Below are 18,741 nucleotides of genomic sequence, written 5' to 3'. Positions count from 1 at the left end.
TGGAACAGCTGATCGCTGGGGGGTGCCGGATTTTGGATCCCCACCGATCAGATATTGCCGACATCTCTCAAGGAAAGGTAATTATGTAATCTGACTGGACAACACCTTTAAGAAAACATCTATCCTAGTCATCATGGCTCCATTATCAACAGAAGCCTTGACGCTAGTGTGAACAGAACTATAGAATCTGAATTAAAACGAATTACAAAACCTTGGTTACAACCCCAATTTTTCAGAAAAAGCTTATCATTTTTATTATAATTGCTCCCACTGAAATCCTGTTTTTGACATCCTCAAAAATAACTGTAAATGTATAATTTAATACTCTATTGTGGTTCTTAATTATGGCGAGTCATTTATTCAAGAACTGTATCTGTAGACTAAATAATACTTTTACGTCTTAAAAAGTGTGATAAAGAAAATTAGGATCCTCAAGCCTCCTAGGAAGAGGAGTATACTTAAATGATAATATGCAAATGACAGCACACGCACTTCACAATAAGTAGGCCAGGCCATCCCGATATTCTTCTTCTTATCGTGCAGTGTTTCTTGTGGGATATGTCTGCAGCTATCTCTCATTTTCTAATTTGGACTTCACAAGCGGATGCGTTCATGATTGACATTGAAGGTTGCAGTTAAGCCTGAAGTTATGTGCAATATATTATATTTTAGAATATATGTGACTGAAGGTGATTTTCATTAAATCAATGGAAAAACAGGCTACAATTGCAGCCATTATTGTTGATGATGCATTCAATTTTTTTTTTATTTGGGATTTAAATGGGATGCAAAAAGAGTCTTCCACATATAAAACGAGGTATTCAAATTAATAACTATTATTATGCTCACTTATATCGTGCTATCAAATTCCACAGGACTGTCCCCATTGGGGCTCACAATCTACATTCCTACATTCCCTATCATTAGGTCTTTGGAGTGTGCAAGGAAACAAGAAAATCTGGAGGAAAGACAGGGAGAACATACAAACTCCTTGCAGATGTTGTCTTTGGTGGGATTTGAAACCAGGACACCAGCACAGCAAATCATCAGTGCTAACCACTGAGCCACCGTGCTGCCCAACTATCAATTCTACAGGTGATAACTACCAGATCAGTGAGGGCGACAGCTGAGAGATCGGCTGATCCTCAGGATTGGAGTTCCATGTTTCGTGTTTGAGTTCAGTAGTTTCTATGAATGGGAGCTGTGGCTCCATTGAATCTTTATGGGATGGACACAAAGTACAGTACATTGCTGTCCTGGTCATTAAAAGGGTTTTCCTACATTTACAAAAGTGGTGCCCAAATATTGCATATTTGAAAAACTACAAAACACAGATAGTACTCATACTTTCCATTTCCTGTCTCGACTCTCCACCGCTCCAGTCTGTGTGTATTGGCTGCAGCGGTGATATCATTAGTATAACACACATCACCACTGTAGCCAATCACGAAGCAGCTCTCATTATGTAGACAGGCCTCAGATCTCAGTGATTGGCTGAAGCAGTAATGTGCTCTATAGTTGTGACATCATCATTGCAGCAAAAAAACAGAATGGAACAGTGGTGAAGCGTCGGCCGCTAGAACCCGACAAGGGTTAGTATGACCTGTGTTTGTCATTTTAAAACTATGCAATCATTTGCATGCATTATGGAATAATTTGAGCACCCCTCTGTGAAAGTGAAAAACTGATTTATCTAGAGTAGCAGTGCTCAACAGCAACCATTCAGATTGATTAGATGTTTAATTCTAAGTTATATTGGGCTTCATGTACTACTGCCTAGTTGTGGCTCATACTTCTGTACAGGTAATCTCAAGCATTACTGGAAAACTGTATCTACAGTATGCCATCACAAAACCATTCGAGGAAACTCTTGACAAGAAGTTCCTGAAACTTTGGCCTTTGAAAGCAATCATATTTTTAGTTGGCCAACATAGAACTGAAAAAATAATAGACACAGAACATGAAAACCAAAATAGTCAAGTCTCGTTAAATTCATCCACCAACATAGGGATCGACCCCATCACCGTACATGTCATTGGTCCAAATAACTCAAAACAATGCAGTGAATCATTGGTTATCACTACATCCTTGAAGCATTTTGGTCTTAGAATTGAATCCAACCAATGACAATATCTGCATGAAGTTTACATGTTCTGCTCAAGCTTGCATTGGATTTCTTTAGGCCCTCCCAACACATATACTTAATAGATTGCCAGAGATTTAAGATTGTGAGCCCCCGCTAAAAGTGGTCATGCACATAAGATTTTCCTAGAGTAGGGCAACCATCAAATTTGTCATGGGGTGTCCCAACTCTCCTCTACTATCACAAATTAATTATTGACAAGACACCAGAGTATTTGTTGTTTCTTTATTGTCCAAAGTACCAAATCAGACTAGAGTACAATGTTTCAGGAGGCAAGCGGCCTTTCTTCAGCCAAATACTAATAAAAGGACACCAGCATAGAAATACAACTAGAGAGACTTTCAGGCCTTGGAAAAATAAAAAGTGGTCATGTCTTATTTGAAAATGCCAGATCTATTGTAACTAGACTATGGTTACATGGCAACATAAATCATGTTACACTGAAATTTCAGTGACACATTGCAATGTAATGACCTCCTAAAGTGTTCAGTTGAGACCTGAATCATACTTTGACATGGAATTGCTTATGTTTCCAAATTTGTTGTATTTTCTGGCCAGTCGCAAGTTGCGTGCATCACATTTGCCATATGCTTCAATGAAAGTTGCATGCAACATGTACCTAGGGTGGGACTAGTCTGCAACTTGACCGCTTTATTATTTACAGCAAAATCAGAACTCTAAAGTAGCTATACCATTGCATAGAGAATTGATGTCATAAGACACAATTAACCATGTAGCCCTAGTCTTAAGCGATATCTGTAAGCAGCCTTTTCCCTTCTCCCTTTTGGAAACACATATGCATAAAGTCTAGTGTTCATGTGTATGGGGGCTCAAGAGATAGCTTTCTGCCAAATGAGCATTTGGCAGAAAGCCATCTAAGTAGTATGACTACGTTTAGGCAGCTGTACAATATTTCAGAATTTACTACCGCGATATAAGCAACCGAAAATATATATATATATAGTGTATATACTCGAGTATAAGCCGACCCGAGTATAAGCCGACCCCCCTAATTTTGCCACAAAAAACTGGGAAAACTTATTGACTCGAGTATAAGCCTAGGGGGGGAAAATGCAGCAGCTACCGGTAAATGTCAAAAGTAATAATAGATACCAATAAAAGTAAAATTAATTGAGACATCAGTAGGTTAAGTGTCTTTGAATATCCATATTGAATCAGGAGCCCTATATAATGCTCCATACTGTTCATTATGGCCCCATAAGATGTTCCATATTAAAATATGCCCCATATAATGCTGCATAAAGGTTAATAAAGGCCCCATAAGATGCTCCATAGACACATTTGCCCAATATAATGCTGCACAAATGCTGATTATGGCCCCATAAGATGCTCTATAAAGATATTTGCCCCATATAGTGCTGCACAAACGTTATGGCCCTATAAGATGCTCCATACAGACACTTGTCCCATATGCCGTAGTGCCCTACAAACGTTATTTATGGCCCCATACAGACACTTGCCCCATATAGTGCTGCACAAACATTATGCCCCTATATAGTGCTGCAGAAACGTTATGGCCCCATATAGTGCTGCAGAAACGTTATGGCCCCATATAGTGCTGCAGAAACGTTATGGCCCCATATAGTGCTGCAGAAACATTATGGCCCCATATAGTGCTGCAGGAATGTTATGGCCCCATATAGTGCTGCAGGAATGTTATGGCCCCATATAGTGCTGCAGAAATGTTATGGCCCCCATATAGTGCTGCAGAAACATTATGGCCCCATATAGTGCTGCAGGAACGTTATGGCCCCCATATAGTGCTGCAGGAATGTTATGGCCCCATATAGTGCTGCAGGAATGTTATGGCCGCATATAGTGCTGCAGGAATGTTATGGCCCCATATAGTGCCGCAGGAATGTTATGGCCCCCATATAGTGCTGCAGGAATGTTATGGCCCCCATATAGTGCCGCAGGAATGTTATGGCCCCATATAGTGCGGCAGGAATGTTATGGCCCCATATAGTGCTGCAGGAATGTTATGGCCCCATATAGTGCCGCAGGAATGTTATGGCCCCATATAGTGCTGCAGGAACGTTATGGCCCCATAGACGCTCCATACAGACACTTGCCCCATTTGCTGCGATAAAAAAAAAAATCACATACTCACCTCTCCGTCGCTCAGGCCCCCGCACTTTCAATAGCCACCTGCTCCTCATTCCGGGCGCCGATCTGTCTCCAGCGCTGACGTTCAGCAGAGGGCGCGCACTGACCACGTCACCGTGCCCTCTGACCTCAGCGTCAGTGCTGGAGACAGATCGGCGCCCGGAACGAGGAGCAGGTGACTATCGGGCAGTGCAGCGCTCCCCTCCCCGTATACTCACCTGGTCCTGCCGCTGTGTAGATCCTGCTTCCCCGACGCCACAGTGCTTCATCCTGTACTCAGCGGTCCCTATGGGAGGTGGAGCCGCATATTCATTTACTGTAATCAGCGGGACCATGTGACCGCTGAGTACAGGAAGAAGCGGAAGCTGCTGCTGCCGGGGAAGACAGGGACCTGCAGGGACCGCGCCTGGACTAGGTGAGTATTTTTAGACAGCTCCCCCTCCCCTGCCGACCCCCGGGTATGACTCGAGTATAAGCCGAGAGGGGCAATTTCAGCCCAAAAAAGTGGGCTGAAAATCTTGGCTTATACTCGAGTATATACGGTGTATATATATATATATATATATATATATATATATATATATATATACATACATATATACATATACACATATACATATACACACACTCACTGGCCACTTTATTAGGTACACCATGCTAGTAACGGGTTGGACCCCTTTTGCCTTCAGAACTGCCTCAATTCTTCGTGGCATAGATTCAACAAGGTGCTGGAAGCATTCCTGAGATTTTGGTCCATATTGACATGATGGCATCACACAGTTGCCGCAGATTTGTCGGCTGCACATCCCTGATGCGAATCTCCCATTCCACCACATCCCAAAGATTTCATGTTGTTTACGCCAAATTCTGACCCTACCATCCGAATGTCGCAGCAGAAATCGAGACTCATCAGACCAAGCAACGTTTTTCCAATCTTCTACTGTCCAATTTCGATGAGCTTGTGCAAATTGTAGCCTCAGTTTCCTGTTCTTAGCTGAAAGGAGTGGTACCCGGTGTGGTCTTCTGCTGCTGTAGCCCATCTGCCTCAAAGTTCGACGCACTGTGCATTCAGAGATGCTCTTAGGCCTACCTTGGTTGTAACGGGTGGCGATTTGAGTCACTGTTGCCTTTCTATCAGCTCGAACCAGTCTGCCCATTCTCCTCTGACCTCTGGCATCAAAAAGGCATTTCCGCCCACAGAACTGCCGCTCACTGGATTTTTTTTCTTTTTCGGACCATTCTCTGTAAACCCTAGAGATGGTTGTGCGTGAAAATCCCAGTAGATCAGCAGTTTCTGAAATACTCAGACCAGCCCTTCTGGCACCAACAACCATGCCACGTTCAAAGGCACTCAAATCACCTTTCTTCCCCATACTGATGCTCGGTTTGAACTGCAGGAGATTGTCTTGACCATGTCTACATGCCTAAATGCACTGAGTTGCCACCATGTGATTGGCTGATTAGAAATTAAGTGTTAACAAGAAGTTGGACAGGTGTACCTAATAAAGTGGCCAGTGAGTGTATGTATATATATATATATATATATATATATATATATATATATATATATATATATATATATATATATATATATATACACATACACACATTCTGTTTAATAATTTCATAGATAATAGTAACTAACAATTTTAAAAATAATTACTGAGGCGAACAAGGTAGACATGTAAAATACCGAGGTTAATAAGCCCTGGTCTCAACGATTAGGTCATTTAGATTTACAGAAATAACTATATATCTAATAGTAGTACATAAGGATCGGGATAGTCTCATTCCCGAGAAAGCACTAGATCTATGGTTATTACTCTTCGTTACTCTGCAATCACCATTTCACTAGCTTTTCAACAGAGTCGATGTGCGATTTGAAAAATGTTACCCACTGGTACACTAAAAGTAAAAATAAATAAGCAGTGAACAAGAGAAATAGTTATTGTATGTGATGGTCGATCAGCAATGTCCGTAAGTTAAGGGGGAAAAAAGCTCTGCTTGGTTTTATTCTTGATGTAATATCCTGAGATACAGATTCCAGCTATTCATGTGTTGTATTCCCTATAAATAACGTATTTTTCATGCATTCTTCAAAGTACATCAATTATATTACACCATATGAGTAAATTACATTCTTTAACCCCTTCACCCCCAAGGGTGGTTTGCACGTTAATGACCGGGCCAATTTTTACAATTCTGACCACTGTCCCTTTATGAGGTTATAACTCTGGAACGCTTCAACGGATCTTGGCGATTCTGACATTGTTTTCTCGTGACATATTGTACTTCATGATAGTGGTAAAATTTCTTCGATATAACTTGCGTTTATTTGTGAAAAAAATGAATATTTGGCGAAAATTTTGAAAATTTCGCAATTTTCCAACTTTGAATTTTTATGCCCTTAAATCACAGACATATGTCATGCAAAATACTTAATAAGTAACATTTCCCACATGTCTACTTTACATCAGCACAATTTTGGAACCAAAATTTTTTTGGGTGACGGAGTTATAAGGGTTAAAAGTTGACCAGCAATTTCTCATTTTTACAACACCATTTTTTTTTAGGGACCACATCTCATTTGAAGTCATTTTGAGGGGTCTATATGATAGAAAATACCCAAGTGTGACACCATTCTAAAAACTGCACCCCTCAAGGTACTCAAAACCACTTTCAAGAAGTTTATTAACCCTTCAGGTGTTTCACAGGAATTTTTGGAATGTTTAAATAAAATTAAACATTTAACTTTTTTTCACTCAAAATTTGTTTCAGCTCCAATTTGTTTTATTTTACCAAGGGTAACAGGAGAAAATAGACCCCAAAATTTGTTGTACAATTCGTCCTGAGTACGCTGATATCCCATATGTGGGTGTAAACCATTGTTTGGGCGCAGGGCAGAGCTCGGAAGGAAAGGAGCGCCATTTGACTTTTCAATGCAAAATTGACTGGAATTGAGATGGGACGCCATGTTGCGTTTGGAGAGCCCCTGATGTGCCTAAACATTAAAAACCCCCACAAGTGACACCATTTTGGAAAGTAGACCCCCTAAGGAACTTATCTAGATGTGTGGTGAGCACTTTGACCCAACAAGTGCTTCACAGAAGTTTATAATGCAGAGCCGTAAAAATAAAAAATCATATTTTTTCACAAAAATGATCTTTTCGCCCCCATTTTTTTATTTCCCCAAGGGTAAGAGAAGAAATTAGACCACAAAAGTTGTTGTGCAATTTGTCCTGAGTACGATGATACCCCATATGTGGGGGTAAACCACTGTTTGGGCGCATAGCAGAGCTCGGAAGGGAAGGAGCGCTATTTTACTTTTCAATGCAAAATTGACTGGAATTAAGATGGGATGCCATGTTGCGTTTGGAGAGCCCCTGATGTGCCTAAACATTAAAAACCCCCACAAGTGACACCATTTTGGAAAGTAGACCCCCCAAGGAACTTATCTAGATGTGTTGTGAGAACTTTGAACCCCCAAGTGTTTCACTACAGTTTATAACGCAGAGCCGTGAAAATAAAAATTCCTTTTTTTTTTCACAAAAATGATTTTTTAGCCCCCAGTTTTGTATTTTCACAAGGGTATCAGGATAAATTGGGCTCCAAAAGTTGTTGTCCAATTTGTCCTGAGTACGTTGATACCCCATATGTGGGGGGGAACCACTGTTTGGGTGCATGACAGAGCTCGGAAGGGAAGGAGCATCATTTGGAATGCAGACTTAAATGGATTGGTCTGCAGGCGTCACGTTGCATTTGCAGAGCCCCTGATGTACCCAAACAGTACAAACCCCCCACAAGTGACCCCATATTGGAAACTAGACCCCCCAAGGAACTTATCTAGATGTGTTGTGAGAACTTTGAACCCCCAAGTGTTTCACTACAGTTTACAACGCAGAGCCGTGAAAATAAAAAATCCTTTTTTTCCCACAAAACTTATTTTTTGGCCCCCAGTTTTGTATTTTCCCAAGGGTAGCAGGAGAAATTGGACCCCAAAAGATGATGTCCAATTTGTCCTGAGTACGCTGATACCCCATATGTTGGGGTAAACCCCTGTTTGGGCACACGGGAGAGCTCTGAAGGGAAGGAGCACTGTTTTCCTTTTTCAACGCAGAATTGGCTGGAATTCAGATCGGATGCCATGTCCCGTTTGGAGAGCGCCTGATGTGCCTAAACAGTGGAAACCCCCCAATTATAACTGAAACCCTAATCCAAACACATCCCTAACCCTAATCCCAACGGTAACCCTAACCACTCCTCTAACCCAGACACACCCAACCCTATTCCCAACCGTAAATGTAATCCAAACCCTAACCCTATCTTTAGCCCCAACCCTAACTGTAGCTCCAACCCTAGCCCCAACCCTAACCCTAACCCTAGCCCTAACCCTAGCAATAACCCTAGCCCTATCACTAGCCCTAACACTAGCCGTAACACTAGCCCTAACCCTAGCCCTAACCCTAGCCCTAACCCTATCCCCAACCCTAGCCCTAACCTTAGCCCTAACCCTAGCCCCAACCCTAGCCCTAACCCTAGTCCTAACCCTTGCCCTAACCCTAACCCTAGCCCTAACTCTAGTCCTAACTCTAGCCCTAACCCTAGCCCCAACCCTAGCCCTAACCCTAGCCCTAACCCTTGCCCTAACCCTAACCCTAGCCCTAACTCTAGTCCTAACTCTAGCCCTAACCCTAACCCTAATGGGAAAATGGAAATAAATACATTTTTTAATTTTTTTATTTTTCCCTAACTAAGGGGGTGATGAAGGGGGGTTTGATTTACTTTTATAGTGGGTTATTTAGCAGATTTTTATGATTGGCAGCTGTCACACACTGAAAGACGCTTTTCATTGCAAAAAATATTTTTTGCGTTACCACATTTTGAGAGCTGTAATTTTTCCATATTTGAGTCCACAGAGTTATGTGAGATCTTGTTTTTTGCGGGACGCGTTGACGTTTTTATTGGTAACATTTTCGGACATGTGACATTTTTTGATCGCTTTTTATTCCGATTTTTGTGAGGCAGAGTGATCAAAAACCAGCTATTCATGAATTTCTTTTGGGGGAGGCGTTTATACCGTTCCGCGTTTGGTAAAATTGATAAAGCAGTTTTATTCGACGGGTCAGTATGATTACAGCGATATCTCATTTATATCATTTTTTTATGTTTTGGCGCTTTTATACGATAAAAACTATTTTATAGAAAAAAATAATTATTTTGGTATCGCTTTATTCTCAGGACTATAACTTTTTTATTTTTTTGCTGATGATGCTGTATGGCGGCTCTTTTTTTGCGGGACAAGATGACGTTTTCAGCGGTACCATGGTTATTTATATCAGTCTTTTTGATCGCGTGTTATTCCACTTTTTGTTCTTCGGTATGGTAATAAAGCGTTGTTTTTTGCCTCGTTTTTTTTTTTTTTTTCTTACGGTGTTTACTGAAGGGGTTAACTAGTGGGGCAGTTTTATAGGTTGGGTCGTTACGGACGCGGCGATACTAAATATGTGTACTTTTATTGTTTTTTTTATTTTATTTAGCTAAAGAAATGTATTTATGGGAATAATTTTTTTTTTTTTCTTTATTTAGGATATTTTTTTTATTTTTTTTTTACACACATGTGGGGAATTTTGTTTTAACTTTTTTACTTTGTCCCAGGGGGGGACATCACAGATCATTGATCTGGCAGTGTGCACAGCACTCTGCCAGATCTGCGATCTGCTGTGCAGGGCTGCAGGCTTACCAAGTGTCTGCTCTGAGCAGACACTCGGTAAGCCACCTCCCTCCCTGCAGGACCCGGATGCCGCGGCCATCTTGGATCCGGGACCTGCGGCGAGGAGGGAGGTAGGAGACCCTCAGAGCAACGCGATCACATCGCGTTGCTCCGGGGGTCTCAGGGAAGCACGCAGGGAGCCCCCTCCCTGCGCGATGCTTCCCTATACCGCCGGTACACCGCGATCATGTTTGATCGCGGTGTGCCGGGGGTTAATGTGCCGGGGGCGGTCCGTGACTGCTCCTGGCACATAGTGCCGGATGTCAGCTGCGATATGCAGCTGACACCCGGCCGCGATCGGCCGCGCTCCCCCCGTGAGCGCGGCCGATCGGCTATGACGTACTATCCCGTCGAGGGTCAGATAGGCCCAGGTCACCTCGACGGGATAGTACGTCTAAGGTCACAAAGGGGTTAATAATTGCATGCAAGGATAGTTCTTTAAAAGAGGTTGTCTGTGCTGATGGTATGAAGACCCATAAGTGGAAAGTTCATCAATATCAGATCAGTGGGTGTTCAATCCCTAGTAACTCAATCAGCGCTGGTGGCCACTGGATGTAAAGTGGTGAAGTAAAAGAAAATTGGTGTAAACTTCATGAAATAGAGGGGTGCTGGATGATCAGGGTTTTGACCCTGCAGTACATACCGTTAAGCAATGACAATTAATGACAATTAATTAATTTTCATGCTAAATGCCTATTTAATGCCATCATTTAATATATTTTCTAATACACTTTAATTTAAAATACCCTATCCTCCCATGACTACACTAGCTGTTCTTTTTTTAACTCCTTTTTAATAAAGCTTTGTTTGCGAATGCCAGTGCATGCTGGGATACTCAAATGAAGCGTCATTCGTGAAGCAGGGGTCCTGCCCCTTTCCTGAAATTATGAGTAATTAGTGACCTTTGTTTCAGTGGCTGGGCTCATCCCTACTCTGTCACTATGTGATGTGCACAATGACAGTGCGCTCTCTCACCGCCCCAGATCAGTTGTAATGATCCAGCAACAAAGTGCACTGTCAGTGTGAGTTGTAAGCAAGACAAACACCAGCACTGACCCCCGCAAGTGACATCAATGACCACAGTCTTGGTCCCCTGATAGCACTCCATTTGAGCATCTCACTGGGACTTTCAAACAAATTGTCATCAAAAAGGAAAAAAAAAGGCAGATAGTACAGTTAAGGAAGGATAGGCAATTCTTAAATAAGGTATGTTCTAAAATAGATTAGAATATGACATTAAAAAGATAGGGATTTAGGATGACGGTTTGTATTCCAGACCACCCCTTGAAACTTAAAAGCTGTGGAATGGATCAAGTACATGAGATTCCATAGTAAAAATAAAGCTCCTTTCAGGTGCTTTTAAGCACCACCACACTCCTAACCATTTAGGACTAGATGTATGGGTGGGTGCACCAATCCCATTTTCATGACAAGTCCACCTTCCTGCTTTGCTACTATTTCAGCACCTATGGACATCTCATCATCATACTAATAACTCAAAACAAACATTAAAATGGGGAGGAGATCGATCTACAACATGTCCCCTTGCTTAAGTGTCCATAATCAAATGCATGAGTTGCCATTAAAGTTCATATACCTTTGCTATAAGGTGTAAAACAGTAGTTAATCTCTAGTTACTGAAGTTCTGTAATTGCATTTCTGGCATTGGGAATTATAGTTGTGTTACATCAAAGCTTTTCTGCCAGTATTCTGGAGTAAAAATCTTGGAAAACCTGCAACATTTTAGCACAACTTGAAGATGTGCTAAATTTGAGACTTTTGGCATCTTCATGCTCTTTTCGCTCAGCTCCGACAAAGTGGGTGAAACTGGGATGGGACGGGGATGTGGCAATAGCGGCTTGTCAAATTTATGATGTGTAGCAGCCTTTGTTATGCCACAAATCTTACTTCAGCAGGGACTGGAGTAGGATTTATGTTGAGGAGCAAACGGAGGTGAGCACCACTTGTCTGATACTTCTGATTCATTAAGAGGCATACGTCTCAACGAAAGAAGAGAGTCAGACTTCAATACACCGTCACCACCTCATCTCATGCCGGTCTTCAATTTTTCTGGGCCTATTTATTCAATGCAAATAAGTCATATATCTCCTGATACAACTATGGCACTGTACAATAAAGGCACACACACAAGATAAAATGGTTACTTCTGTTTCCCTTTCTACACTTGAGGATACCAAAGTTCATATTAAGGTTGTCCGAGAATCAATATCCAGTCTTTTTGTAGATTTGGAGTATTGTGACAATGTGAGACGCTTGCCTTAAATACCAAACACATCCATGGGCAAGGATTAGAATGTTTTATGATAAACGGCAGATTTCTATCTAATCTCTGCAGACAACCTTTCACGTCACACATCTACACCACGTTACTCAACGCCTGGATTCATTTGTGACATGTTACAGATTTAATTCCTGCAGACTTTCACCTATTTGCTCAAATCAATACACATGAGGATACTATTTACTCAATGTTTTTTCCCATCTAATAATTAACAAAAGACAGGGACATCCCTTGGCCATGTTCAGAATGGACTATCAGTAGGAGCCGAGACTGGCTCTCACTCTGGAGGAACCTATTCCGTCATGAATTACAATGGGAATTTTGCAATTCTACATTCTCTATACACAATTTAGACATACCTGCAGCTTTACACAGCCATAACAACTGGTTCCATTGGATTCAGCAGACTACCGGTGATAAGAATACTATCTGGCAAGCTGCCACATTTAGGAATTGTTCTAAAAGTCATATTCTGTTCAGTAGCATCAGCTATTCAAGTGGTCAAACCTCCACCGACTGCCAGAATATTTCAACCCAATTCCCCCAACAACAAACCATTAACATTGAAAGGAGCTAGACCGCCACTCCATTGAAATGGATTTAATCTGCAGACTTGCCATTGATTAGAACCGACGGCTAATATCTCCCTTTCTTGGTGGTCCTAGATATCAGACCCCCCAACATTATAGCATTTGTTACCAATCCAGCATATAGATTATATATGATCCTGAACTATTTGCCCCAATAATGCTCACGTGAAAATAATAATCTATATTGTTAGCTGAAATGTATAGTTAGATATTTTAACAGTTAAGCTATGCTGTTCTTACAACGCTCATTCACTTCAATGTGAGATATGGAAAGTGCGTAGCTCAGACGCTCTTTTCGGTAGCTCCACAAAATAGTGGTCAAAGCTTGAATCTCTGCCATGAAAACCTGAGATGGTCATAACCAGTTAACTCAGTTGGCCACTGGAGGTAAACCACTAAGTTTCCAACTGTGTTAAACAGTAAAGTAGGCAACTTACTAATAAATTAGTTTTAGAAATGTGCTGTATTCACCACCTGTAAACTTCAACCTCCTGGTTTACTTATCCTTTTCCCTCTGACAGTGTGCCTCTCCAGTTACAAGCTGGCCGGAGATGGAGAGGCATGTGACAAGAGGCATCTTCTCGCAACCTCATCTGAAATCCGCTGTGCATATACTAGTTTCTTAGTACATCTTGTTGCAATGGGATGGCTTTTACCCTTTTTTCATCAAAACAGTGTTAACCATGTACCCCATGTTATTTGCATGTGTTACTATTTACCTACTATAGGATATATGTTCATTTTGCCTTGGTCTTGGGTTTTGTCTGTTAAATGGCCACAGTTTGAATGTGTTCCTATACATTGCACACATACCAACTTGTGGTCCAGCTCATTTCTTTGGTTTTGCTGTAGTCTCTTGTACTTTGAACAAACAAGGGCGTGGCTCCCCCTTTTTGCCATTTCATTTATATAGCTTTTCATGAGCAGGTGTATGAACAGTGAAGCCCCTGTCCTGCTCTGCCCTACCTATTTGAGGCCGGTTGACACAAGATGAAGTTTTAATATTAGAAGATAGGACCATCCCAATTGGAAATACCTTGCCACGGTGGGATGGCCTTCATGATTTTTTGATCAAAATAGAGTTAAAGAGAAGCTGGATTTAGCACTAAAAACTAAAAGGCATGCCTATAATGGCACTGTGATGTTGACTAATATGATACTTGATGTGAAGGGATGCACTCAGTGGCTGCCAAATACTCACCTTATGAAGTTTTCAGAAAATGAACTGAGCGGAAACCTCGATCTACACATGAGCCACCTCTGCCGCCATTTTATTGAAGCCCTGCACAAAGGATGCCAGCTCCCACTGCACACATTGTGTGGGCGACGCAGAATTTAAAAAAAAAAAAGAAAAGAAGAGGCAGGTCACAGAGGAGGCTAGTGGGTGGGGCGGGATTGTGGAGAAGACCCTGTCCCCACGTCCCGCCCCAAAGCACACATGACGTCATTTTCTGAAAACTTCATAAGGCAAGTATTCAGCAGCCACTGAGCAGATGCCTTCTCATCGGGTATAATATTAATCAGCAACATTGTGCCATTATAACCATGCTTATTGTTTATAGGGCAAAATCCTGCTGACATTACAGTACTCAAAGAGAGTCTATTACGAAAAATACTTACTATAGGGTTTATACTCATTTTGTTTTTGGCTTGGGTTTTGTTAGTCTCCTTACTGTCCACAACTTGCACATAAAAATGTAATGTACATGCTCTAGTTTATTATAGGGTATGGAAAGAAGGACTTTTTGTGATGTGTCCCCCCGTCTGTGGCCATTTTCGGGATGGAGCATCCGGAAGGGATGTGCTAACCAAAGGTTGGCTTCACAAGTAGTGGAAACAATGCACAATTTCTAAAAAGGATTTATATGCCAAGTTGCCAATTTTATTGTTTAGCGCACATTTGGAATTATTATACCTAAGGAGGCCAACCCATTTTATTCCAAGGTGTTATGTAGACAATAGATCTATGCTTGCTTGTAAACAAGAAACATTCCTTCACTTTTATTTTTCTTTCCGAAGCTCTTACAGGCGAGAACCTTTTGAAAATACTGAATACCAAGAGAAGTTTGCTTGCCTTGAAAGCTTTTTTTTTGTTGTTAAACAGTCATAAATGATTATGTTCTTAAAAATCTGAAATCAGAGCCTCAATTCATCTTCAAGGTCCCGGTTCCTTTAACAGATGTACTTTCGAGATCGAGCAAGTGAATCCTAATTGTGTTTTTTGTTTAGCCTCATGTTGTATCGAAGGGGAAAAAAAATCAATACCATTTGTACCGCAATGAAGAAAAATGCAATCTACGAAGTGTTCTTATTGAGTAATTAAACACCCTATTATTGTCAAGAACAGTGAAACCATGAATTTGATGAAAAGCTTTATTCAGGAAAATGCTGCCATGATTAATACTACCCTCCATATTAGATAAAAATGACGGTCTTTTGTGCCGGGTAGCCAGCAGCCACATAGGAATAAGAGAAGTAGATGCTAGTAGCACAATAACAGTATAACCTTGAACTGAACTTCCATCCTCAAGAAATTAAATGCTTTAGCGGGACTTTAAATCCTTCCACTTAGAGCTCATTTGTGTTTCATGTCACCTGCAGTTCCTGAAGAGAACTCATTATCTTAAAAAAAAAAAAAAGAAAAGTAAAGTAAAAAAAAAAAAGACAATCCTTTTATAATTTCTATTATAAATGTGAATTTTGTTTAAAAAAAAAAAAAAAAAGTGTTTATGTCTGGAAGGGATCACAGTAATAACATTGCGAGGCCGGCAAAAAAGACTTCAGCTATTAATGCGCTTTCCTCATTTCCCTGGGAACATGAACAAAGAAAAGCTTCTACAAGACACAGAATGAATAACGGAACAAGAATGATACTGTAGAAAATGGAGCATTACACTCTCTCCTATACCATAATGCTAGTTTTGTACGCCGTGTAATCACTGCCTGGTTATTGTTCTGGCTTTGTAGGAAAGGACAGGGAACAGTTCAAAGCTGTTGACCAACAACTCCCGTCATCCTGTTATCTATACCTTTGAATAGTTTCAGTATTGGAAGGTCTCTGTTCTGGTTCCCTATATAGTTCTATGAAGTTCCATTTTTAAAGGGAATCTGTCACCTCAAATTGGCGGGCTATGTAAATGCCCTTTGCCCGGTCCGATGGGCGGTGTTTCCTCTTCTTAGCCCGCCCCCCCATCTTTCCCCGCTGTACGCAATATTTTCTGGAATTTGAGTACGTGTCCTCCGTAGTTCGCGCGTGCGCATTGCAATCTTGCTTCGCGCACGCACAGTATGCTTTGCCCAACTGCGGGCAAAGCCGAAAAGCATTACTGCACATGCGCCGGCGCACTATGTCCCGCAACACAGCAAAATACTTCCGGGACACAGTGCTCAGGCGCATGTGCAGTAATGCTTTTTGGCTTTGCCCGCAGTTGGGCAAATCATACTGTGCGTGCGCGAAGCAAGATTGCATTGCGCACGCGCGAACTACGGAGGACACGTACTCAAATTCCAGAAAATATTGCGGACAGCGGGGAAGGATGGGGGGGCTAAGAAGAGGAAACACCGCCCATCGGACCGGACAAAGGGCATTTACATAGCCCACCAATTTGAGGTGACAGATTCCCTTTAACAAGCAATTTTAATTTTTTTGTAGTGGATTCTGTACTCCATTCCGCTGACTGGGGACTCCCACCCATCTAACAATTATTACCTATCCTGTTATTTATTACTCTTTGCTTTACAGACATTACCATTGCTGTCCCCATTGGAGCTCACAATCTAGATTCCCCATCAGTAGGTTTTTTAACTATGGGATGAAAAAGGAAAACCTGGCGGAAAGGGACGCAAACATGGGGAGAACATACAAACTCCTTTGCAGTTGTTGTCCTTGGTGGGATTTGAACCCAGGACACTAGCACTGTAAATCAACTGCATTAACCACTGAGCCAATGTGCTATTCACATCTTGTAGATCAATGATAGGTCACAGGTGTTTATTACTAGTAATAAGCAAATGTGCTCAGATAAGGTGTTATCCAAACATGCTCCTGTGCTAATCAAGTGTCTATAGTGTGCTCGAAAATATGTTCAAATCCCTGCTGCTGCATGTCTCGCAACTGTTAGGCAATCCCTGCATGTGTTGTGGCTGTCTATTTGTTAGGCAATCCCTGCATGTGTTGCAGCTGTAAAATAGCCTCGAGACATGCAGCTGCAGGGACTCGAATGCATTATTCGAGCACACCGTAGACACTTGGTTAGCATATGAGCATGCTTGGATAACACCTGAGCACGTTTGCTCATCACCATTTATTACCTATCTGTTAGATGTGATGAATGCCAGATCAGCGTAGGTTTAAGTGCTTGGAATTCCCAGAATGGAAGACACTACATTTTTGTTTTCTCCCAGACATAAGACTGATAGAATGAGCTGAATGGAGCTGAATGGAGGAGTCGTTGAACATTCAAACTGGTAATCTGTCCGAAGACTGTGGCATTGATGGCAATCGCCAATTAAAATGGATTGCCACTGAACTAACAATTATCACTTATCCAGTGAAATCTGGTTGGCATGTACCTTCAAAACAAGGAATTCTTTCCACATATGTTCTACGCTGTAGTTTCATAAACTACAAGGAATACAGGAATGTGTATTTTTAATACACTTAAAATGAACCAAAGTCACAAGTAGTCTAAATAAGTCAATCCTGAAAGGCAACTCTACAGGATGACCCAACGAATAGCCAAGAGCACAAGACCCTGGCTTTACCACGGATGTGTGTTGTATGGACCTAGAATATGGAGGCATACAGAGCTTACTTTGGGCTAGTACTGTACATCTGAGTATCTCCAATTCAATACTGATTCAATCAGAGATTTAGGGTCACAGACTCACTGCCATGTAATATTATTTAACGTTGTTTACCCATAACCCATCCACAGCATAGATGATACTGTATATTGATGATTTTTGCACCTGACTGATAAGATCACCTCCAATACCAAGAATGGGAGCCCAATGTCCAGTATGAATGGAGTTGTCATGTACATGCATGGCAAACATCATTTGTTGTCACTGGAAGAGGTGGTCAGGCATGCACACTTTCACATTCTACACTTACTCCATTCATAAGCAGAAATCTGGACCCCCATTCACGTGATGAGTTGTGGCCCCTTACTTATTAGACCCTCACAATGACACATGCTGTTTGTAATGAATGCTGTTAATGGGACAACTTACAAAATAAATAAATCAGGGATTATAACATGTACTCATACAGTAATCATAAAATAATCTCGAATACATTTTAAAAATAAATTTTCTACACAAGTTAAAAAATGATATCAACGTAATGGTTGAAATCTAGTGATCGTCTCTGTATTTTTTCTTGTGTGGCCATTTATTATTATTGATACATTTAATATGACAATCCAAAGGAATTCAGACATTGATAAATGTTTCAAGTTAGGGTCGTAAAAATGTCTGAACTCACTGTTTTTGGACTGTAACTATCTAATTTGTATGGAGGTCACCAGATGCTCCATTGACAATAGGAAAAAGAATCAGGCATGTTGGATTTCAACATGCTCAATTTTTGGTTTCCATGAGAAGTTAGCATTACTGTTTTCTCTTCGTTAAGGCTAGGTTCACATTGCGTTAGGGCAATCCGTTTAGCGCTAGCGGATTGCGCTAACGCAATGTTTATTTAGGGGCCGCATTCAGGGGTCGCGTTAACGTCCCCGCTCTCGCAGATCCCCGATCTGCGAGAGTGGGGAACGGACCTTGGGCGCGCCGCGGACGCTGCAAGCAGCGT

At 41.4% G+C, this 18,741-nt stretch overlaps 1 protein-coding gene and 1 long non-coding RNA gene across 5 annotated transcripts in view; one reads left to right on the top strand and one right to left on the bottom strand.

The window, feature by feature from the left end:
* Positions 1–18,741, bottom strand: part of FIGN (fidgetin, microtubule severing factor) — a 175,094-nt gene that overhangs the window by 80,567 nt on the left and 75,786 nt on the right. The window lies entirely within an intron of this gene.
* The window catches only part of LOC143784505 (uncharacterized), a 36,950-nt gene continuing 19,748 nt past the window's right edge, over positions 1,540–18,741 (top strand). The window contains exon 1 of the long non-coding RNA XR_013217802.1: positions 1,540–1,592. This is a non-coding gene — a long non-coding RNA (uncharacterized LOC143784505). The remainder of the gene's footprint in view (positions 1,593–18,741) is intronic.

This window comes from Ranitomeya variabilis, chromosome 7 (genome assembly GCF_051348905.1).
Source record: "Ranitomeya variabilis isolate aRanVar5 chromosome 7, aRanVar5.hap1, whole genome shotgun sequence".
Taxonomy (NCBI): Eukaryota; Metazoa; Chordata; class Amphibia; order Anura; family Dendrobatidae; genus Ranitomeya; species Ranitomeya variabilis.
This window is presented reverse-complemented; position numbering and strand designations above follow the sequence as displayed.